Below are 19,476 nucleotides of genomic sequence, written 5' to 3'. Positions count from 1 at the left end.
TCTTATGGCTGAGTAGTATTCCATAGTGTATATGTGCCACATCTTCTTTATCCAGTCTTCTATTGAAGGGCTTTTTGGTTGTTTCCATGTCTTGGCCACTGTGAACAGTGCTGCAATGAACATAGGGCTACATGTGTCTTTATGTATCAATGATTCTGAGGTTTTGGGGTATATACCCAGTAGAGGGATTGCTGGGTCATAAGGTAGTTCTATTTGCAGTTTTTTGAGGAACCACCATACTTTCCTCCATAATGGTTGTACTACTTTACATTCCCACCAACAGTGTATGAGGGTTCCTTTTTCTCCGCAGCCTCTCCAACACTTGCTATTACCCGTCTTGTTGATAATAGCTAATCTAACAGGGGTGAGGTGGTATCTCATTGTAGTTTTGATTTGCATTTCTCTAATAACTAATGAAGCTGAGCATCTTTTCATATATCTGTTGGCCATTTGTATTTCTTCCTGGGAGAAGTGTCTGTTCATGTCCTCTTCCCATTCTAAAAAGACTCTTAATGCTAACACAAGAGTACTGGCTGGAAAGAAGAATGATCTTAAATCATAGATGCAGATACTTGGGCAAACACAATGAAGCTAAGAATGTTGAATTTCCTATTCAGATGAGCACCCCTGCTGAAAGAAAAAACCTACACCCTTCTGAGTAGTCCCAGCCTCCTGAACCCGGCCCCCATAAACTCTTCCAAGTTGTTTTACAAGGGGATGCCAAGTCTCCTCACTACCTACTCCCACCACTCCTCATTGCCTCATAACAGTAGTTAGATTCAAAAGAACTCAGAAAGAAGTTCAGAACCTACTCTGGAAGGAGACTGCCTTTATACTAAAAAATTTGCAGAGTCTTAACAATTTTTAGCATCAGGAGCCTGAAGCGCACATATGGAAGCACACTCAAAGGATGTCAGATCCAAGGATGTTAGACTAAAATAAGATTACTGTGACACTATACACCAGTATATCCTACCAATCTTTCTCCAGACCTTTCCCAAGAGGGACCTGTAGTCATTCATAAGGTGCGTCCGCTGGGGAATGAGAAATGCGCAATATTTCCAAGAGTTACTGGACACTAGCTCTGAACTGACTCTAATCCCTGGAGACACAAAACATGGGTCACCAGTCAGAACACTCATCTCATTCCAGAAAAATGTAGAGAGACTAAATCACTTGGCCAAGCCAGGATCCAGCTAATAAGAGATAGAGCTATGATTCAAATCCAAATTTGTCTGCCTCCAAAACCTACCTCGACTTGTTTGCTACACCACCCTGTCTCTCTGTTAGTAAGATTTCTCCTTCCTTCAAGCCAGCAACCTAACAATATTTAATAGTTACTGGTTAAGCTTATTATGAGGCAGACTGAGCTTTGTGTTTGTTAATCTGGTTGCTGCTCACAACAGTCTACCTACTGAGAGGAAACCAAGGAGAAACTGAAGCATGAAAAGATAAAGTTATCTGCCCCAGGTGGTGGAGTCAGGATTTGAAACCTGGTGGCCTGCCTTCGGGACCTTTACCCACTGTACCACACTGCCTCTACAACTACTGCCTCTACAACTATACACACACACACACACACACAAAAGAGTCCTCTGGGAAACAATGAAGAAAGTTCATAAACTTATTTTTAAGTTGGTACAGCTGAAATTATGTAATAGCAAGCCCGCTATTACCGCAAATTTAATACATGGTTATTCTACAAAACTGAAGCAATTTAAGTTCTGCAAAATCATTTTATGGCCAGGCAGCCAAATGTAACAAAATAAGAAGAGGGCTGATATAAGAATCCACACAACTAAGAAAAAACAAAAAGCTATGTTGTTCACATGGGAATACAAGTTGGAGCTTCTGGCGAGGGCGGGGAGTGCTCATAGGTAGGTTAGGCTTTTCAAAGGAGAATCACAAAAAGAAACTGCCTTCACTCTGCTGGGGAATCACAAGATGATCTCATAGGCTGGCTTGCCTAGGAGGAGGTCCCATGCTCTAAGGACACGAAGTTCCAATATTAACCCAGAATGGAAGAACTAACTTTACCATCTAGCTAGTGAATCCATTAAGACAATTTTAAGAAGACACAAAGAAGTAGGTTAAATGGGGACAGAACTTCCAGAGGCAACCAGATCTTAGGAGGGGCAGTGATATGCAAGAGTAATATCAGAGCTGGTAAATATTCCACTTAGAGTAGTTCTCATCAGGGGGACTTTGGGCAATGTCTGGAGATATCGTTTGTTGTCACAACTTGAAGGATGCTAAATATGCTAAAATGCAAAGGACAGCCCCTCCAAAAGAAAATCATCTGGCCCAAAATGTCAATAGTGTTAGTTAAACAAGTAACATTTATTAAGCACCATTGCCAGGTATTGTTCCAAGACAGCGATCTTCAACCTTTTTCATCTCATTGCACACATAAATTAATTACAAAAATTCTGCGGCACACATACAAAATATATTTTTTGCTGATCTGACAAAAAATATAAGAATATATTTTTTTTAATTTTTAAATTAATTGATTTTAGAGAGCAAAGAAGAGGAGACAGAAACATTGATCTGTTCCTGTATGTGCCCTGACCATGGATCAAACACACAACCTTTGCATTTCTGGACGCTTTAACCAGTTGAGCTATCCAGCCAGGGAAAAATAGGTATAATTTTGATTCATTCTCACTGGATAGGTATTGTTGTGTTGACTGTTGTTTTTTTATTTCACAATCTAAGGGAAAAGAGGCTAGTGCTCCTGAATAAATAAGCAATGCATTTCTTGTGGCATACAGTTGAAAATTGCTGTTCTAAGAGCTTCCATCTAACACATCACTTAATCTTCACAGCAACTCATAAAATAAGTATCATTATCCTGGCTTTACAGATGAAGAAACCTAGATGATGAGTACTTCCACATGGCCACACAGCTGTGTGTGGCAGCACTGTGATGTGAATATAACTCTGACCTCAAAGCCTGGCTTGCAAACACTGTCTCTCAATTTCTTATGAAACTGCTGCATGCATCCCCTTCTTCTAGCAGGTGTCCCCAAACTACGGCCCATGGGACGCATGCGGTCCCCCGCCGCACTTCCGGAAGGGGCACCTCTTTCATTGGTGGTCAGTGAGAGGAGCACTGTATGTGGCGGCCCTCCAATGGTTTGAGGGATAGTGAACTACCCCCCTGTGTAAAAAGTTTGGGGACCCTTGTATCTAAAGCCTCTGGAGATACAGAGTTGAAGAGAAGGGAACACCAAGTGTCCATTAGCAATCAGGTTATAGAAAGAAAACCACGCACAAGAAAAGTAGCGTTCGGATTCTGCCACCACAAGGGGTCAGGTTTGTGCAGCACTGTGACAGAAATGGCCCACTTCCTCTTCTTGAAACATGCCAACATCTAACCAAGAGCTTAGCACTGAGTGGGCCCTGAGTGTTGGTCCCATCACAAGGATAATCAGGGGCTACATTAGGAAACAAAAAGGATACAAGAAAGGATGCTATCACAGGAAATGGTCTTTTAAAAAGGAGGGGGAACCCTGGCTGCGTAACTCAGTTGGTTAGAAAGTCATTCCGATACGCTAAGGTTGTAGGTTCTACCCCCAGTTAGGGCACGTACAAGAATCAACCAGTGAATACATAAATAAGTGGAACAGCAAATTGATGTTTTCTTTCTCTCTCTAAAATATCAATATATTAAATTTTTTAAAAATAAAAAAGAGGGGCAGTTAGTCTTTTTTAAAAAAGCATTTGGATGGGCTCAGGACACATACAGATCATGTATCATAGAAATGTAAACTTGAAACCTATATGATCTTATTAACCTATGTCACCCCCAAAATTTTAAATTAAAAAAATATTCCTAGATTTAAATGTTTTTATACTTGGGCAGCCATACAAAGTAGAAATATGGGTAAAGCTCCATGAAAAAAAGGACCTTCCAAATTCATGTTATATTAAAATTTTATAGTTAAGGCTTTTTTTAAAAAGCACTTTTTTCAGCCCTGGCCGAATGGTTCAGTGGATAGTGTCGGCCTGGCATGCGGATGTCCCTGGTTCGATCCTCAGTCAGGGCACATATGAGAAGTGACCATCTGCTTCTCTTCCCTCTCTCCCTTCTCTCCCTCTTCTCCTCTCCCAGACAGTGGCTCGATTGGTTTGAGTGGTGGCCAGGGTGCTGAGGATAGTTAAGTTGATCTGAGTATCGGCCCCAGACAGCAGTTGCCAGGTGGATCCTGGCTGGGGTACCTGTGGAAGTCTGTCTCATTATCTCCCCTCCTCTCACTTAAAAAAAAAAAAAGCACTTTTTCTTCATCATTGTGCCAATCTTTTTGCCCACTGTATGCAATCATTGTTCTGGATCTTGTTCATCTTTTTTTCAGAAAGCCAAAAGAACAATTTATAAGAATGTCAAAAGATTCTTCAGCTTTTACCTCTAAAATATAAGCAGTTTCTGAACTCTATTTCCTTCACGCATCATGAAGACTGTTTGGTACAGACTACTGAACCCTACATAAATTATAAAACAGATAAATTCATAAATACCAGTCTGCACTCTGAACTCACATGGCAGAGAAAGGAGGCCAGTTATTCACACTAAAGAATACAGGAAAATGAAGAACAAGCCTCTTCCAAAAGGAAGGAATTAGGCTGAGAAGAGCAACAAGTTTGGGTGTTTCGGGGCAAGAGTTATAAAGCAGAAAGCTGACAGGGCCAGTTAAGGAAGAGACAAAAAAGAACATATGTACAAACCCTGGCATGTCAAGGGGACTGGCAAGGGAACAGGTTTGGAAACTGAAAACTGACCCAGAGAATAAGAAAAAGAATTGGGGGTGGGGATAGTACAAGAATAATTTTTGAGGAGAGAATAGGTCAAGTGTGTGGGTTTCATTTTAGATTACACCTAAAGTACCCACCCAGGAAATTCTGACTCCAAACCAACTTATTTTTATTAAAAGGCTACTGTAATAGTAAATAATCTGTTATCTGTTTATTTCTGCCTCTCGAATACTATCTCCAAACACATCCAAAATGTTTCAACAGAAACAAAGCACATCTTTGTCTTATCTGTAAATTAAGTGCACTGCAGAACAGATTAAAAATTCTAACAGGATCTGCCAATAGAAGATACATAGTAACTTTCTCCCCCCACACATATCACATGATGAATCAGTTACAACTTTTCCTGTTTTCCTTTCTTACTAATGTGTCCTACTGTTAATTCCCACCCCACCCCCATTTGGCTTTTCCCCCTCACTGTCATCACATCTACTTTTTCCTAGATTTAGCCATCTCTTATTTGAGATACCTGTTATTTATCCTGATTCTTGATAAAGAAAAGTGATAGAATTAAAAATAAAATATGTACAAAATATACAATGTTGGAATACAACACAGATGAACAGTATGCACCCAACAATTCCACAGGGGTGTCCAAGAACCTGAACAAAAGTCTGTTGGCTCCCTGAAACTGGCTCCACTTTGTCATATACATCAAAGGAAGAGACCGAGTAAGGAGGCAAAAGTAAATGCTGACAATCCTGTTTTCCAATACCAGAATCAAAACTTCCAGGATAAAAAGAAAGGATTTATATTTACTCCAACTAATAACATATCCGTCTGCTAGTTCCAGAACCCACAGGGCAGGGATGGTTATGTGTAGCAGCAATGCTCTGCTCTGTCCTCAACCTCCCAAGGTCACCATCCTGGGTTCCTGATCACCACCATGCCTGCCCTCTTCCCAGCTTCCCAAGTTTTTCCATTGGGAATCATACTCCCAGTGTATTTTCCAGGCAGAAGTAAACAAAGAATACTCTCAAGGATGATTCCTGAAGGATTGTGACCACTGGCAGAACAATAGGTGGATGAGTGCTTAAAGGAAGTTAGAAAAACACGAGGGGGAAACTCACACAAAAGCAGTAGTGGTAAGCCTAGGGAAAGCTGGTTCTGACTGAGAAGGTCGGGAGAACTCAGATTCAGGAGGCACCACGAACAAACCACAGATGGTAAGCACCAACACTCAGATTAAGGAGGCACCAAGAACAAACCACAGATAGTAAGCACCAACACATTATAAAGTCTCTTGGGAGAACCTCCAACTTGATATCTCTTCTTCCACTCTTACCCTCTTCCAATCCATGCTTCCCACAATAGTGATTTTTTTTTTAATCACTGTAAATCTGATTGTTTCACTCCTTTGCTTAAATTCTTCCCATGGCTTCCCACTGTTCTTAGAATAAAATCCGAACTCTGAATTGTTGCTAACAGACTACAAGCATCCGCATGGGCTAACCTTTTCCTCCCTCTCCCGCTGCATCCCACCAGGGCCTCTTCCTAGTTCTCAGGCACACTGAGCCGTGCTCCACCTCCGGTCTCCGTGGTGCCTCTGCCTCAAATGCTTTTCTTTCAGCTCTTCACATTGAGGCCTCTGTTCAAATGTAACTTCCTCCAACAAACCTTCATGACCATCCTAACTAAAGTGCTCCTTCTCCAACATAATCTTGTCATCCTGGTATTTTTTTCCATTTCAGCATTTATAACCATCTAAGATTGCACACTACTAATTTATTGAGAACCTCCCTGAGCAGAGTGCAGAAACTGACTTACTCACTGGCATGCACTTAGTAGGCCCCAATACACATTTGTTTAATTTGTGCATTCAACAAACAGGTGGAGAGACACACTTGGAAATTCTAATTTGCCAAAGTATGCAACTGAGATCTTCAAAGTAAGCTCTGGTTCATCATTTCTTCATCAAGCTCCTAAATCATCAATTTCTCCCTCTTTACAAGGCCAATTCCATTACTATATGTATGAATATATTACAGTATCTTAATGAAATCCTCCCTAAAAATATAGATTTACTTAACTGATACACCATGCCTACCATGTGCTAGAAATATGTAATTAGTTTATGCTCCAACTTTTATTATTTGTATGAATGACCCTAACTGATAAAACCCTAACCAAAGGCTTTTTCTTTTTTTTTTTTTTTTTGTATTTTTCTGAAGCTGGAAACGGGGAGAAACAGTCAGACTCCCGCATGCGCCCGACCGGGATCCACCCGGCACGCCCACCAGGAGCAACGCTCTGCCCACCAGGGGGCGATGCTCTGTCCCTCCGGGGCGTCGCTCTGCCGCGACCAGAGTCACTCTAGCGCCTGGGGCAGAGGCCAAGGAGCCATCCCCAGCGCCCGGGCCGTCTTTGCTCCAATGGAGCCTTGGCTGCCGGAGGTGAAGAGAGAGACAGAGAGGAAGGAGGGGGGGGGGGGTGGAGAAGCAAATGGGCGCTTCTCCTATGTGCCCTGGCCGGGAATCGAACCTGGGTCCCCCGCACGCCAGGCCGACGCTCTAACGCTGAGCCAACCGGCCAGGGCCCCAAAGGCTTTTTCAAGACAAAGAGAACTCAGGGTAAACACAGATGCTTATACAGTGTGATAAATGAAACTTGACTCCAAAACCATTATTTACTTTCAAGATTCTTCTTCTGACAGTGTAATTTTACTGTTTAGCACATTGGAAAAAATTTCCCGAAGGAGAAAAATCAATTGCAAATTTAAATTATAGTAAAATTTTACCTTAAAGTTCTAACATTTTGAAAATTAAAATCTTTATATATATTTTTCCTACCAACTCTTTCCTGTCAACAGAAACTGCAGCTTCATCTTAGAAATGGTAAAACAAATTTAGACTATACCTGTAAATACTCAAAATCAAATATTAATGTGGGCCTTCAAATGGGAAACCCCAGCTGAAGCTTGGGAAACAATGGGAAAAAAGAAAAGATAAAATTAAATTGCAGAAATGTCTACATGAGTTCTAAAAATAAGTTTAAATCTATCAGAGGGGAAAAAAAATCACAAGTAAAATAAAAACATTCACTCAATTGGAATATGTACAAGGATATATTTGTAATGAAAAACAAAGCAAAGTATATTAAACCAAATGCTGGTATCAAACCTAATAAAATGGGAAGCTTCAACAATAGCCCAATTCAAGTACTTTTATATCTATCACCTTTCTCTGAAGGACTAAGAGCTTCTGCCATATGTCATCTCCATATATCCAGGAAAATAAATGAAGAAAGAAGTATGAACCTTTTATTATTTTAAACAATGAAGGGAAAGAAGGTAAACCACTTCTGTCACCCAGAAAGAGAGAACATTTAGTCCCATTAGGCTCAGAAAACAAAGCAGGGAGTCAAGAGTATTTGTGCTGAGAGACACAAAAACAAAATAAAGCTCAGGAATAATACCCAACAGGAATGTCCAAAGCTGCACATGTTGCTCCATGAAGTTCATCTTGTCCTAATGACTTCCTGAGTTTATTGTGTACATTTTTTAACATCCACCGTCCATCTAGCTGTATGGGTTGGGTGTATATTTATTGCTCTCCCTACACCTACTCCCTTCTGTGAATCCAGACCTCAGTATCTTTATTTGTAGCTTTTTATGTAGCACCAAATTTCCTTGCCTTCTTCCTTAATCGTTCATTTTGTAGAAATTATTGTAGAAGCTTAATATTTAATTATTTAAAGGCCTATCAAATAGCATTTTAAGTTCATCTGTAGTAAAAAATGAATATGAAATTAGGGTAGGGGTGTGTCTTATTTTTCCTTAAAAAAGTAACTGGAATCAGTGTGTGCATGGTTTGTTGTCTTCCAGGAGCTTATATGTAGCAAAGAATAACAATTCAAAATAGACTGTGGTAAATTCTCTCAGAAAGCTATGAAAAGTCACAAGAATTGAGGGGAAGGAAAAACCACTTCCAACTAACTAATCTAGGTATGCAAAATTGTGGTGACATGAAGGCTAGGCAGACAAAACAAAAAAACAGCACATCCTTGATACAAACAGGGAATAGCCATTCCTCCAGTTTGTCTGAATTCCTGCCCATTTGGAGGGAAAGCCATGCTTATCAATAAAAACAGAAAGGGAAAAGTGAATTTGAGATCATGTAGAGCAGTGGTCCCCAATCTTTTTTGGGCCACGGACCAGTTTAATGTCAGAAAATATTTTCACGGACCGGCCTTTAGGGTGGGACGGATAAATGCACAAAATAAAATTATGCAACCGGCGTAAAAACTGTGGTATTTTTAAATATAATTGTCAAACTCACGAGACAAGCGTCAAGAGTGAGTCTTAGACGGATGTAACAGAGGGAATCTGGTCATTTTAAAAAAAGAAAACATCGTTCAGACTTAAATATTATATAAATAAAACGGAAATAATGTAAGTTATTTAGTCTTTCTCTGTGGACCAGTACCAAATGGCCCCAAGGACCAGTACAGGTCCGCGGCCCGGGGGCTGGGGACCACTGATGTAGAGAACTCTGAATACCAGGCTTTTCACTCTGGATTTCTTTCTGCAGGTGGGGATGTGAAGACATTTGTAAAAGTAACTCGGGATAAGGGCTATAAGGAGTAGAGAATGGGAGCAATGGAGGAAGGCTTGAAGAAGTAGGGGCTTGACATCAATAGGAATGGCAGTTTTGCGCAAAAAAAAAAAATACAGAAACAAAAACAAAACAAAAAAAACCTGAAAGGAGAACTAAGTCAGCAGCTATTTCACGTGGAGGGCAAGGTAGAAGGAGGAATTAACATTGCCTCCAGGTTTTATTCCTGGGCAACCAGGGGAAACAACTAGAAATGGGGGAAGGAGAGAGCAGTCCAAAAAGACAGAGAATCGGCTTCAGTAATTACTACTGGCCCTAGCTGGAAATGTTTGCATCAGACCCACCCATCTGACACCTTCTGGTGGTAGGCACTGTTTCCAGGCACTTAGGATACAACAACAAATACAACTGGCAAGCACCTCTGCCCTCATGGAACTTAACCTTGTCTAATGGCAGACAACAGATAATAAGTACATCAATAGAGAAGTATATATTACAGGAAAAGTGGAGTTGCATGGAATTTATATAGGAGGGTCTGAGATTGTAACATCAAAACAAAAACCTAGAGGTGAGAGAGTGAACCATGCAAGGAACCAGGAAAGAATCAGCAACTAACACACCAGTATCTCCATTAAATTTCATTCCATGATGCTTCTGAAGTGGCAGCAACTGCAATACATCTCTTTGGTGACCCAGTCCTACCACTTTCTCACTCTATCATGAAACCTTCATGCGATAACATGAAAACAGTAATAACAAACTACCTACTAGGTCAATTTGTTTATACTGCCTGTTTACATTCCCTACATAAGAGAAAGGACTGCATTTTAAAACAACAAAACCAAAGTACTATTAGAACATGTTTGTACAAAACTTAAGACAATCATCTTGTTCTCAAAGCAATTACTGATGTAGCAACTTTGAGATGTGATTTAAATCAAGGTTGCTGAAGAATAATTACGAATCATGCAATTAAGCTACCAAGTAGGATGCTGCTGAGAGAGAGAAAACCCCCATTCACAGCACCATGAAACTGTCAAAAAATAAAAATAGTACTATCATCAAAACCAGAAGGAATATCATCCTTTGATTTTATAATTGGTTGCTGAGCAGAGCTGAGTTCTAGTCTAAGCTCTGCCATTTATTGGCTCTGGGTCTTTGGATCCCATCCTTATCTGGAAAGGGGCAGCTGGTCCGATTTTTCAGATTCCCTTCAGTTCTGAGAATCTATGTGGCAGTCCTGGTTGATACAATATTTAGTTTATTTATTTGACTATTCTGGTTTACCTCACTTTGCAATAATAGAATAAGCACCCACCAAAAATAGCACAACTTATAAGTTCTGTATAATTTTTTAAAACAAACTTACCAGAGCTTAGTGCTTAAAATCACACTATACTAACTGTAAAAGTGCTGCCTTTTTTCATTCGTCTTAGAATAACCTGTAAGACTTAGACTTCTGTATCACTGAATTTGATTTGGAACAAGGTGGATAAGCACATCCTTAGCACGAGGCAAAAGTTATGCAACCTTTCCTGGTGGGACTTGGGTCTTCGAAAACTGTTCCAATCGAATCCCCAAGCATTTATAGCAACAACTTCGAAAATTAATGCATGTGAATGCATTATGAAGAAAATAACCAGTGTTATTCGGACTATTGCAGGTACTAAGTATTAACTCAGTTAATCTTCATAACAATTCTATAAAGGTGGGACTATTATTATCACCATTTCACTTCTGCGAAAACAAAGGCATAGAGGAGTTAAACAAATTGTGTGCGTTTTCACAATAAGTAGATGCAAACCCTGGCACTCTAACTTCAAAGCCTGCATGCTTAATCTCTGCGATACACGGTCTATGTGAACCCTGGTGTCCTCGTTTAAATAATAGTTCCATTTTTGACCTCACTCTTCCTGCAAACTGAATAACACTAAGTCAAAATAAAGATGCACCGCAAGTTAACTATAGATTATTTCCTACAATCCTGAATCACGAACTAGAAATATATTTTAAAGAATGATAAAATCTCTACAGTCCCTGAGGTCTCTCCACATTTGGGGAGAGGGTGTGTGGTGCAACGCAAACATATTCTGTTCCTGAGATAATGCCAGGACCAAGTGATGCACCGCTAGAGCCCGACCCAATGTACCCCTCCCACAGGGGACTCACGCCACTCGCCGCCCGCCCACCCGCGCTCCTACTTGACTGAAGTGGCTCCGGCCGGTCCAGCCAGTCCACACCTGCATTGTAGGCGCCCGCAGAGTCCCTCCAAGTGCCCCGCGAGCCACCAGGACCTCTCCCCACACTTACCTTTGGGACCCGCAACAGGCGCGTGGACACCGGGAAGCCACCACAGCTGCGCCACACAGCAGCGGGCTCTGTGCCCCGCCTCCCGCCCCCAAGTGCACCCACCAGGGCTCCCACCTTGGGCCCCGCCCCCGGTGCAGGCCCCGCCCCACCAATCAATGGTGCCATCTCGCCGCCAGCCCTGCCCAAAAATAGGGGTGGGGTTTCTGCTCACTCAGCTCCGCCCCCTAGGGGTGGAGAAACCTACAGGATCTGACGGAAAGGTGCTCTACGAAGACGGCAAATAAATAAAGTGGGAAGGGCCTGTGGGAGCGGGACCCAGAGGGAGAAATAGCAGGATACAGGCCAAGGAAACTTGGAAAAGGTGAGAGACAGCCATGGAGGGTAAGATGAAGAAAGAGGCTTGGGAGGGGAAAATGAAGGCGCTCTTGCCAGGTTCCAGCTAAGGAATAGGGCAGGGTTCAACATCTTAACAAAACAGAGTTCATTTATTCACGGCATTGGCTAAGCACATTCTCCTGGGACAGGGTAGGTGTCACATTTGAATTCAGAAAACCCATTCCTCCCAGGCCAAGTTTGGCATTAATGCCCATAGTGTACTAAATGGTTTTCGATTGCATATATGGATAAAGGGGGAAAGTCAGACCACTCAGAAGGAATTATTTTAACCATTAATGTATTTGATTTTGGAAAGTAAAAAACTATTTGAGGAATCAAGCCAATAACTAATTTAATTATGACGGGGAAACAAGAGTCACTTGCCAACAAGCATGATTAATACACAATAACCTTTGCTACAAGAATTTCAGAAAATAGGTCCAAGAGTCTAGCCTATCTGTGTGACCTTAAGGGAAATCACAAAATCTGAAGTCCTCAATTTCTTTATCTGTAGAATGAAGAGATTAGGCCAGGTGGCTTTATGACCTCTAAATGCCCTTCCACACTCCATTTCATCCTGGTAGACTTAACAGTTAAAGAGGAGGACTATAGGAAAAGCACTGACTAGTTAGGAGACACACAGAGAAATGTGTAATTTTTGGAAAAAGCATCAGGGATCTGTGGCATAATTTCATTCAAGCTCTTCTTTCTGACTTTTCTATTTTTAATAACAACAACTCTCTTGTCCTAGCTCAAAACCTTTGGCTCTTCTTCCCTCTTAATCCTCACATTTAGTTACCAGGTCCTTGGCTTTCACTATTACAGTCTCTTAAATGGCCCTTCTTATTTTCATTGCCATCTCTGTATAAAGTACAGATTCAAAGAACTCAGGAGCTTTGACCTGACTCTCACCTACTTTTTCCACCAAATGTCTAAGTTTTCTCTGTGTACACATCTGTGGGACAGACTGTCTCCTCACTTAACAGTATCCACAACTACAGCCAATATTCCTGCCACTGAACATTTACACCCACTGCTTCCCAGCTCAGAATATCTCTTCTCAGTCCTAGCTACCTGTCCAGACTAGAATAGCTCAGCTCAGGGACCTGAGCTGCAACAAAGTGATAAAATACTTTGGATCCATAACACTCAACTAGGCACTTAACAGAATGACCTTGTTTTATATTCTCTATTATTTATAATATTTATCTCCATAACTAAAGTGTAAACTACTTACTGGATGTCCCAGGCCCCAGCCAATTGGGGAAAAAAAAGCTACTTTCAGTATTTCAAAAAGCCTGAAGGAAATTATATATCCTTCTACAATTAGGCTACCTACAACAGCAAGAGTCTCTGTTTTTTGTCTGAAATTATATGACACTGAAGTAACACCAGTTATATCACCTAACCAAAGCTTTGGTGGACACTTATATGTGACTGATTCAAATAAGAGGAAAATAAAGTAGTATTAAATACTGTATTTCCCCATGTATAAGATGCACTATTTTTTGAAAAATCTGGGGTCTAAAAACTGGATGTGTCTTATACAGTGGTTGTGATATTTCAAATGCCAGAGATGGAACTGAGGATGAGGCAATATATGAAGACAGTGATTCGTCATCAGACAGAGATGAGGACAAGCTAATGGATGGGAGTTTTGACAGTGATGAGGAGTTGTATGAATTTAATGATGAATAAACCTTGAGTTCAATAACTTTACGTAATACTTTTTTTTTTCAATTTTGGGCCCCCAAATTAAGGTGTGTCTTATACATGGGAGCATCTTATTCATGGGGAAATATGGTAAGACTCATTTGGAAGACTACATCTTTATCATTCATGGAGATGCATAAAAATAAAAGTAACCTACCTATTCTTTGTCACCCATTGCCCAAACAAGTGATAAACCCATGGTACGTACTTAAAAATATATTCATGAATAATATGATTACTTTTAACTTTCCTTAAACTTTCTCCCTTGATATATTAAAATACTACTCTTTCCTTTTTCATGAAAATAAGATTGTAGGATTTTCTCTTCTAGTTTCAAATAAATTCTCAAGAATAAGATAAACAAGAATCACACAGAACTTCTTGGAGTTGAACTAGAAAGGTTTTTAGTATTCCAGAAATAAACCCTCAAACCACAGTAAACTGCCTGTGTTAGGGGACCCTACATACTATTAAAATCTTAAGAGAGTAAATATTCCTTAACTGGGACTTTACCTAGATGACACAAGTAGAAGCAGAACCAAGTTTGCAGAATGACTACCAAGTAAGAGTGAAAACTGATTTGCAGTCTATCAAGGGCCCCTTGTGTTTTGAAAATGTCACTGGCATGTTTAAGGGAGACCCAGAGCTCTGAAGACTGGCCCAAACAATCTAAAAATCACTACTCACAGAAAACCTTTATAATATTCTGGAGATTTAAGAAGTATTAAATAGGCAGACTAAACATGTCACACTTCATTTTACAAAGTGGTTGTACCAGAAGTTCTTGGTTATAGACTTTTAGACCTTTTCTCTTCCTCTCCTCAAAACGTGTGGTGACTATTAAGAGTGGAGCCTTGGGGGAACTTCTGATTCCATCCAAGATGGATCGACAAGGACCATGTTTACCTTCTCACCCAAAGCAATGACAACAATAAAAAGAAGCCATACTAAGTAAATAAAACAACAGTTTTCAAGATACTGGATATCAGGCAGTGAATGAGAATGATCCCTCAGACATGGGAAATGAATAAAGTATACTCTGGCTTATTACCTTCAGAGAACTTATAGGCCATGGCATAGAAAAGCCCAGAGGAGAGCCCAGCAGATTTCCTGTGTTGAGGAGACAGAGCAGTGAGTCCAGAAGAACAAGATGGCTAGAGTTAACAAGACAGACTACTGGAGACAAAATAACACAGAAAAATCCCAGAAATATGCAGAGGGTCCTCCCTGAGATTTAACAGCACTGATCAATGCATGCATGTGAGGAAACTACTCAAGGTCAAGGAAAGAACAAAGCATCTGAATGCATGAGAAGGTACAGTATTAGGCACTAACAGAGGGCCAGGAATACTGGCTCTTTACACCACCAGGCCAACAAAAAAACCTCCCAATTCAGTGAGGTTGAGTACTCAGAAGAGTCTTGCCTTAGTAACCCTAAACTAAATTCTTCTTGGATAGTGCCAAAATAAATAAATAAATAAATACAAGTAATTTCCAAAAGGATCAAACTATTTTCAAGTAATTTAAATACATCTCAAATTAAAATTCAAGTATATTTATAGGAATACAAAATATTCAGCACCCAACAAGATTAAATTCACAATATCTGCCATTAAATCAAATGTACATGAAAAGAAGCAGAAAAATATGACCCTAAATGTGGAGAAAAATCAATCACAGAATTAACCTACAACTGACATAGATGTTAAAATTAGGAGACATTACTATATGACTATAATATTATAATAGTAATATACTAAAAAATTAAGTAGATATAAGGAAGGTATAAACATTTTCTAAATCAAACTTTTAGAGATGAAGACAATAATCTGTAAGGTGAAAAATACACTGGCTGGGACTAACAGAAGAATAGACATTACAGAAGAAAAGATTAGGGAACGTGATACACAATAGAAACTTTTTTAAATGAACTACAGAGAGGAAAAATATTGAAAAGAGAATCAATGAGCTATGGGACAACTCTGAAAGAGAAGGTAAAGATAGGGTTGGGGAAGGAGATCAGAAAGACATTTGAAGAAATATGACTGATCTTTTTCAAAACATGAATGCTATTAAACCCACAAATCTGCCTGACCTGTGGTGGCGCAGTGGATAAAGCATCAACCTGGAAATGCTGAGGTCGCCGGTTCGAAACCCTGGGCTTGCCTGGTCAAGGCACATATGGGAGTTGATACCTCCAGCTCCTCCCCCCTTCTCTCTCTGTCTCTCCTTTCTCTCTCTCTGTCTCTCCCTCTCCTCTCTAAAAAATGAATAAATAAGTAAATAAAAAAGAAACAAAGATTTAAACCCACAAATCTGACAAGCTCAATGAACCTAACCCCTAGGAACAAGAAGAAAACTCCACCAAGACATTTCATAATGAAATTACTAAAAAATAGTCATAAAGCAAAAAAACCTTAATAGCAGCCGGAGGAAAAAATATTCTATGTTCAGAGGAATGATAGTAAAGATGACAACAAATTTTTTATCAGAAATAGTGCAAGACAAAAAACTGAAAATAGAACTACCTTATGACCCAACAATCCCTCTACTGGGTATATACCCCAAAAACTCAGAAACATTGATACATAAAGACACATGCAGCCCCATGTTCATTGCAGCATTGTTCACAGTGGCCAGGACATGGAAACAACCAAAAAGCCCATCAATAGATGACTGGATAAAGAAGATGTGGCACATATACACTATGGAATACTACTCATCCATAAGAAATGATGACATCGGATCATTTACAACAAAATGGTGGGATCTTTTTTTTTTTTTTTTTTTTGGTACTTTTCTGAAGCTGGAAACGGGGAGAGACAGTCAGACAGACTCCCGCATGCGCCCGACTGGGATCCACCCGGCATGCCCACCAGGGGCGACGCTCTGCCCACCAGGGGGCGATGCTCTGCCCCTCCGGGGCGTCGCTCTGCCACGACCAGAGCCACTCTAGTGCCTGGGGCAGAGGCCAAGGAGCCATTCTCAGCGCCCGGGCCATCTTTGCTCCAATGGAGCCTTGGCTGCGGGAGGAGAAGAGAGAGACAGAGAGGAAGGAGAGGGTGGGGGTGGAGAAGCAAATGGGCGCTTCTCCTATGTGCCCTGGCCAGGAATCGAACCCGGGTCCCCCGCACGCCAGGCCAACGCTCTATCGCTGAGCCAACCGGCCAGGGCAAAATGGTGGGATCTTGATAACATTATACGAAGTGAAATAAGTAAATCAGAAAAAACCAGGAACTGCATTATTCCATACGTAGGTGGGACATAAAAGTGAGACTAAGAGACATTGATAAGAGTGTGGTGGTTATGGGGGGAGGGGGGAGAGGGAGAGGGAAAGGAGTAGGGGGAGGGGCACAAAGAAAACTAGATAGAAGGTGACAGAGGACAATCTGACTTTGGGTGATGGGTATGCAACATAATTGAACGACAAGATAACCTGGACATGTTATCTTTGAATATATGTATCCTGATTTATTGATCCCCATTAAAAAAATAAAATTATTTAAAAAAAAAGAAATAGTGCAAGAAAAAGACAGTGGAACAACATCTTTTGTACAAAACAAAAATATTTAAACCTGAAATTCTATATCCAGCAAAATTATCTTTCAAAACTAAGGTAATATAAAATTCTTTTCAGCTACACCAAAGCTGAAAGAATTCACAACCAGCAGACTTACACTACAAGAAATATTAAAGGAAGTCCATCAGACAGAAGGAAAATGATTCCAGAAATCTGGAAATATAAATGTATGGTAAAAATGAAGAACTCTGGAAACAGTAACAACAGAGATAAATATAAGTTTTCTTTTTTTTTTAATTGGGGGGGCAGGCAGGAAAGAGAGAGCTGAGAAGCATCAACTTGTAGTTGCAGCACCTCAGTTGATCATTGATTGCTTTCTCATATGTGCCTTGACCAGAGGGCTCCAGTCAAGCCTATGACCCCTTGCTCAAGCCAGTGACCTTGGGCTCAAGCCAGCAACCTTGGGCTTCATGCCAGTAACCTTTGGGCTGAAGCTAGCAACCATGGGTTCATGTCTATAGACCCACGCTCAAGCTGGATGAGCCCGCTGTCAAGCTATTGACCTTGGGGTTCGAACCTGAGTCCTCAGTGTCCCAGGCTGATGCTCTATCCACTGTGCCACCACCTGGTCAGGCTATAGATTTCTAAATTAAAAGATAACTTTAAACAAAAATAGTAATAATTTATTGTGGGTTTATGTATAAAATGTATGGCAACAATAACATAAAAGCTGGGAAGAGAGATATAGATGGATACTATTGCAAGGTGTATTGTGTAAGTGTAAGCATCCGATAAGTGATGTGATATAATTCAATTAAAGAATGACTATTTTAGATAGAAGATAGATTAAATTAAAAAAACAACCATCATCTTAAGGGAGGGAAGGAGTTATAAGTAATAAACCAATAAAGGAAAAAAATGGAATCATAATGTTCAATCCAAAATAAGTCAGAAACAGAGAAAAAAGGACACAAAGAACAGAGAAAACAAACCACAAGATGACAGACATAAACTTAATGTCATTAGTAGCATTTAATGTCAAAACATCTCAATTAAATTTTTTCATAATATATAAGTAAAACACCCAACTATAAGTTGCCTACAAAAAACTACACTTCAAATATGAAGATACAAATAAGTTAAAAATAAAAAGATTTTAAAAAAAGATACACCATTAGGCTAGTCAAAAGAAAGCTAAAGCAGTTACAGTAAGTAGAGCATCGCCCAGTGTGTGGATGTCCCGGGTTGAATTCCTGAGCACACAAGAGAAGTGACCATCTGCTCTACCCCTCTCCCTCTCCCCCTTCTGTCTCTCTCTCTCTCCCCCTCTCCCACAGCCATGGCTCAATTTGTTCAAGCACACTGGGTTGAACAGGTCCTAAAGATGGCTCTGTGTGTAGAACAGTATATACAAAGTAGATTTCATAGAAAATACTATTACCAGAGAAAGAAAAGTCCATTTCTTTTTTTTTTTCTTCTTTTTCCAAGTGAGAGGAGGGGAGAGAGAGCAAGAGAGAGAGAGAGAGTGGGGGAGGGGAGTAAAACTGACAGAGCCTTTAGGGGAACACTCAGCCCAAGGGTGTAAAGAAAACCAAAGTGATAACACCTTGCCCTCACTCTGCTTCCTCCTCAGACTCCCACATGTGACCCAACTGGGATCCACCTAGCAACTCCCGTCTAGGCTGATGCTCTGCCCATCTGGGGCCATGCTCACAACTGAGCTATTTTTAGCACCTAAGTCAGAGGCTCCACAGAACCATCCTCAGCACACATGCTGGCATGCTTGAACCAATTGAGCCATGGCTGTGGGAGTTGGAGAGAGAGAGAGAGAGAGAGAGAGAAAGGAGAGGGGGAAGGGTAGAGAAGCAGATGGTCCCTTCTCTTGTGTGCCCTGACCAGGAATCAAACCTGGGACATCCACATGCTGGGTGTTGCTCTACCACTGAGCTAACCAGCCAGGGCCAAAAAAGCCCATTTCATAATTATGAAGAGACTAAGTTATCTTGAGGACATAAAAACATTTATGCACCTAATAATAGAGCTTCAAAATATATAAGCAAAAAACTGAAACAACTCAAGGGAAAATAGACACATCTACAATTATAGTCAGAGGTTTCAAAAACCCTCTCACAATAATAGCACTAGTAAAGAGAAAATCAGCAATTATACTGACTTAGTCGATTCAGGCTC

The 19,476-nt window shown here is 40.5% G+C and overlaps 1 protein-coding gene across 4 annotated transcripts in view; it reads right to left on the bottom strand.

Moving 5' to 3' along the window:
* Positions 1-19,476, bottom strand: part of SGK3 (serum/glucocorticoid regulated kinase family member 3) — a 124,608-nt gene that overhangs the window by 54,177 nt on the left and 50,955 nt on the right. The window contains exon 1 of one of the 4 annotated variants that reach the window (XM_066266254.1): positions 11,679-11,792. The exons of the other annotated variants lie outside the window; for them this stretch is intronic. The gene's annotated coding sequence lies outside the window, so the exon portion shown is untranslated. Of the gene's footprint in view, positions 1-11,678; positions 11,793-19,476 lie in introns of those variants that run through there. 4 annotated transcript variants of the gene reach the window in all.

Source organism: Saccopteryx bilineata, chromosome 3 (assembly GCF_036850765.1).
Source record: "Saccopteryx bilineata isolate mSacBil1 chromosome 3, mSacBil1_pri_phased_curated, whole genome shotgun sequence".
Lineage (NCBI taxonomy): Eukaryota > Metazoa > Chordata > Mammalia > Chiroptera > Emballonuridae > Saccopteryx > Saccopteryx bilineata.
The sequence above is the reverse complement of the archived record's forward strand: the minus strand, read 5'-3'. Positions and strand labels throughout refer to the sequence as shown.